Here is a 6000-nt window from a genome sequence, read left to right as displayed (position 1 = left end):
TCCAATCCTCTTTCGCCGCTCCCTCCGGCGAACACGCCAAGCTCCGCCACATCTCTGCTGATTTGCTCTTCCTATCACTACAAGAAAAGAGGGCAAAAAAGACGGAAGTACTAGTGACGGCGCCATCCCCGTCGCAAAAAATGGTCTTTTGCGACGGCAAAATAAACCGTCGCAAAAAATAGTTTTAGCGACGGCGTTTAACCGTCGGTAATAAACTGCACGGGCGAGTATTAAAATGAGGAACTATTAGCGACGGCAAGTGTTGAACCGTCGGGAAAAAAAAAATATTTGAGACGGCAAAAGTTTGCTGTCGCAAATACTCGACCATTTGCGACGGCAAATTTCCGTCGCAAAAAAAGGATTATTAAAACGGCGTCGTTTTGTTAATCGTTTTGTATCATTTGTGACGGTGTAAACCTTACCGTCGCAAAAAGTAAAAAACAATTTTCCCCCCTCTTCCCTCTCATCTTGCCGCTCGGTTCCATCGCAAAATCCCTAAAATTGATTTGAAGCACAAAATCCCTAAAATCCCTAGCGGTGTCCAATAGAAATCCCTCTCATCTTGCCGCTCAATTTTCCCCCAAAATCCCCAAACCAGCGACGGGCGACCAGCGACGAACGGCGAAGGGCTAGCGGTGGTGCGGCGACGACGAACGACGAAGGGCTAGCGGCGGTGCTTCGACGACGACAGCTACTCAGGTATGCTCTCTCTCTCTCTCTCTCTCTCTCTCTCTCTCTCTCTCTCTCTCTCTCTCTGTATATATATATATATGTATGTATGTATTACCTGTTGCATATATATATGTATGTATGTATTACCTGTTTCATATCTTTTCTTCTTCTTCTTCTTCTTTTTTTTTTTTTTTTTCAATCATTAAGAATATTTACCATATGAATAATTATATATATAGAGTTCAGTTGGTTTGTTGTCCTATTTAATGTTGATGCATGTACCTAACTAGTTATGGCTTTTGGAATCTGCAATCAAATTTGGCTTGTCTAGTTGAAGTTTATATGGTGTGTGTGTTTTTTTTTAAGGTTCTTTTCTTTAATGATAATAATAATTTTTATAGTACATATAAGTTATATAGCTTGTCTAGGTAATTGTACAAAATTAACAGACTTCGATATGTGTTAAAGATTTTGCTTGTTTACCTAATGACTTTTATTAAAGTTTTTTGTATAAAATATTTTGGAGCAAGATAGAGCAAAAACATTTGGAGTCTGGTTTGAGTTAGGATTCTCTATAGTGATTGTAAAGTAATACGGTTAGGGCTTTGAAAGTTAGAAGGCGAAATGGTTATTGTACCTTCAATTTGGTAGAATTAAATCTCAATTCATTTAAAAAATTATTCTAAGATCACTCTTAAAAGAAATAAGTTTAGACAATCCCAGCCCAGTTTTGTAGTCGTAAACATATCTATTGTCACTTCTTTGGCAACATATCTCTTGGTGCTTCTTTGGCATCACATTGATCTCTAGTTGTCACTAAATAAAAATTGATTCAAGTTAGCAAGACCTTGTTGAAGTTTCAACTCAATGTTGCTTCTTTTGAATCAAATTCTCAGCAACCGCATAGCCGTGGCCCAGACGCACAAAATAAGCCAAGCCAAAGGTACAAATGGGTTCGATGGCTATTTAATAGCTGCTGAAAATGCATAGAGGGGCTGGTATAGGGGGTTGCCATGGCACTTTCTTTTTGTGGTGATCAAGAGAGGGACAGAGGGTGACCCAACAAAAGGTCATACCCCACAAATACATACCCCAAAATAAAGAACAGAGTGCATGATGCATAGATAGAACCAGAACATGCATAGGGGGGGTTTGGGACCACCCAACAAGAGCATTTTCCTCCACCACTAGGTCTACCAACCCTACGCCCACTTCTCAGTCCTCATGAATTGCCCTCAAGTTTTTGTATTTTTTGTTGTTGGGTTAATTTTATTTATAATGTAGTCCAATTGAATGTTGTTGTCCAAATTAGTAACCGTCAAGTCTAATTTGATGGGTGAAAATGTTATTTTTAAAAAAATTAATCAAATCAAAATATACACATCATTTTTAGATGAGGGGTGGAAAATAAGAGTGTTTGATTGTAAGCAAGTTGTTTAATATAATATGTGCATGTATAAGAAGATGTGTGTGGTTGTAAACAAGTTGTTTAATATAATATGTATAAGAAGATCTGTGTTTGGTTATATGATTTTCGAACTCATTTAATGTGAAAAGATTTTATGTAATTTTGTGCTTGTAATAATTGTGGACACATTACAAACAAACTATTCCGGTGTCAATTTTTTTTGATTATACGATAAGATGTTAGGAGATTAATAAGTTAAATTATAACAAAAGAATTGTAGTTGTTTTATCGAGTCAAATTTTAAATCTTTGACCTTTTCTATTATCGTTAGAGACAATTATATATATCATTGAATCAACTGTTTTCTCCATGATCATTGAGAGTCATATTCATTCATTGACAAACAATTGTTGGTTTTTTTTTTTTTTGGGGGGGGGTTCCACACAATTTGAATTTGAATAATTTGAATTTGAATAATTTAAACATACTCTATCAATTTTATTGCAATGTGGTCATTATGTTACTTTATTGTTAGAATTTTGAAACAAAAAAAAAGATCACGTGTGAAACTAAAGGAACTAAAAATAAATAAATAAATAAATAAATAAATAAAAACTACAAGGATCACTGCCATAAAAATAAATTACAGTCGGTTTCTATAATTGCTTTTGAATTCTACCTTAATTCCTCTAATTTTGCACTTAATTTTTTTCCATCCAAAATGTTAACCACGCATAACAAACGAACAACATTTATGAGATTCAAATTGTTCAAACTAAGAGGATTAATGGTGTAGTTTACCCAATAATTAACATATATAAGCCAACAAATTAACTTATGAGAGAGTTTCATAATGAGAAAGAAATAAACAACACAATAAAAAATGTACAGTATTATTATATCACAATATGTAACATTATCATTTAATAATTGACATAATAAATCTCTTGATGTAATGATTTATTATTACAAAGAGATATTAGGCGTCAATTATAATGTTATATCATTCTTTTAAATTTTTATATGATTATAATATACACATTTATGTTAAACATGTAATATGACATACATGATATATGTCCATAATTAAGTTTTGAACAAATAGATAAATAAAATAATGCACCATCACAATCACAATCAAATAAGAAAAATTCCAAAGTGGACATTTGAATTTGATTGTTGAACTAGATTAGCAATTAACAAGTGCAGCCTCTAAAACAAAAGGTTTTACTTGAATAGGGGAGGTGGTCAATGATGAGGTAGGAGATCTAGAAACAATTGACCAGGCTTTTAGAATATATGTTCTAATCTTCAGAACTCCATAATTTAAGAATTATTACATTTGAGTTCAACCAATGATTTAAGTATTAGTAATCTTATCTAAGATTTGAAAATATATATATAATTAATTCTGCATTTTTTAAGTAATTACGTCGACTTTTCTTAATGATACATTTAGGCTCCAGTTCATCTACTATTTAATTGATTAAAAATAATAATAAATAAATACAAACAAAAACAAAAACAAAAACAAAACAAAATTTAATACATGTTTATGTTCTTAAAATTATTTTATAAATTTAATTGTATTTTTGTGCTAAGTATAGCTTATTTTGTGTTTTTTTGTGGGGAGGTTTCTGCCTCACCTTTATTCATGACTGCACAGTTGAGGTCATTCAGGTGGATTCTTTTTTTTATTTATTAAGTCCCTCTCTCTCATGCATGCACATCCAATGCTTACTCTTTATTTTATTATTTTTGTGTCTTGTTTTGCCTCTTTTGAAAGGATTCTCTTGCTTTATTCTCATTCCTTTCCCACTCTCTTCAGTAAAGTCCCCTTTCCTCGTTATCCTTTTACTCAATTTACTTTTCTTTTGGAGCTTTGGAATGGATAGCTATATTCATTTCTATGGAATGGAAGTGTACTATTTGTTTTGATAGATGAGGGTGTAATACGTAGGTATTATATTTAGAGTTACTTTGATGAGATATTTTTGTGGATGTGTACAGATGATGGATAAGAGTGGGATTGATTTGCCAAATAGGATGTCGAGCGAATACATTAATGGGATTGATGAATTCCTTGTGTTTGCCTACACCAATAGGGTTGAAGGTTCGATGATCAGTTGTCCGTGTAGGAAGTGTGAGAATCGATACTATTTTGTACGAGAGGGTGTACGGGAGCATTTGATTTTGAATGGTTTTTTTAAAAAATACAAACATTGGATTAATCATGGGGAATCTTACGTATCTGTACATGGAAATCGAGAGAATGAAACATTAGCTAATTTAGACATTGGGGATGATATGATTGGAATGATACAAGGGACTATGGGAAATCCACATGCCGGTACAAGTGTTGAGGGTGATGACCCACAGGGGCCTGATCCCCATGCATCTGAACCCCAGCTCGGTCCAAATGCAGAGACTGCAAAGTATTTCAAACTTCTTCAAGATGCACAAAGTGAATTGTATCCGGGTTGTCAGAAGTTCACATCTTTGTCATTCATTGTTCGACTTCTACATTTGAAGGTGCTTAATCAGTGGACAGACAAGTCTGTTGACATGTTGCTTGAGTTATTGAATGAGGCGTTCCCGTTGGGTGTAAAACTCTCGGACTCATATTATAAAGCTCAAAAGGTCACAACAGATTTGGGCTTTACGTATGAGACGTGGGATGCATGTCCCAACAGTTGCATGTTGTTTCGAAACGAGGACGCCAATCTTGATAAATGTGTCATATGCAACAGTTCTAGATGGAAATCAAATGGTGATGGTGGTTCAAATGGTCCTAACAAAGGTGGCAAACAAATAGCTGCAAAACAGATGAGGTATTTTCCTTTAAAGCCAAGGTTGCAGAGGTTGTTTATGTCATCCAAGACGGCCAAGTTCATGAGATGGCATGCAGAGGAACGAACTGATGATGGTGTCTTCAGGCATCCTGCTGACTCCCTTGCATGGAAAGATTTTGACCGTCGGAATATTGACTTTAGTAATGATTGCCGAAGTGTAAGGCTTGGCTTAGCATCTGATGGTTTTAACCCATTCAGGACGATGAATATAGTTCATAGCACTTGGCCTGTTGTGCTCATTCCATACAACTTGCCGCCATGGATGTGCATGAAGCAACCATTTCTAATTTTATCCGTGCTTATTGACGGCCCGAAAGGACCTGGTGACAAGATTGATGTGTATATGCAACCATTGATTGAGGAGTTGAACGAACAATGGAATGAGGGTGTGTCAACATTTGATGCATCAACAAATCAAATGTTTCAAATGCATGCAGCTTTACTGTGGACAATTAGTGATTTTCCTGCATACGCAAACTTGTCAGGATGGAGCACTAAAGGCGAATATGCATGTCCTTGTTGTAATACGGAAACTACATCGTGTTGGTTGAAGCATAGTAGGAAACAATCATACTTGGGTCATCGCAGATTTTTACCTACTGGCCATAAATTCCGGAAGGATAAAGTATCATTTGATGGTAGTCGGGAAGTCAGACTCAAACCAAAATTGTTGTCTGGAACTGAGATGTTGCTACAATTAGAATCTGAGGGTATTTTAACCCAATACAAGAGGGATGACCTTAAGGAGAGGCATAGGAGACAGGTAGAGAAGGAGAAAGTTGGACATCGCACCCATAGTTGGAAGAAAAAGAGTATCTTTTATGAATTGTCATATTGGGAGCACAATCTAATAAGACACAACCTCGATGTGATGCATATAGAGAAGAATGTTTGTGATAATGTGTTGTGGACAATATTAGGGGTTGCAGGAAAATCGAAGGATGGTGTTAATGCTCGGCGTGATTTACAAGATATGAATATTAGAAAACCCCTACATTTGCAGTTAAGAGGGTCGAATAAAGCCTATTTACCACCAGCACAATTCACGATGACCAAGGATGAAAAAGA

This window comes from Camellia sinensis, chromosome 2, assembly GCF_055761805.1.
Source record: "Camellia sinensis isolate YWXY chromosome 2, ASM5576180v1, whole genome shotgun sequence".
NCBI classification, from domain to species: Eukaryota; Viridiplantae; Streptophyta; class Magnoliopsida; order Ericales; family Theaceae; genus Camellia; species Camellia sinensis.
The sequence above is the reverse complement of the archived record's forward strand: the minus strand, read 5'-3'. Positions refer to the sequence as shown.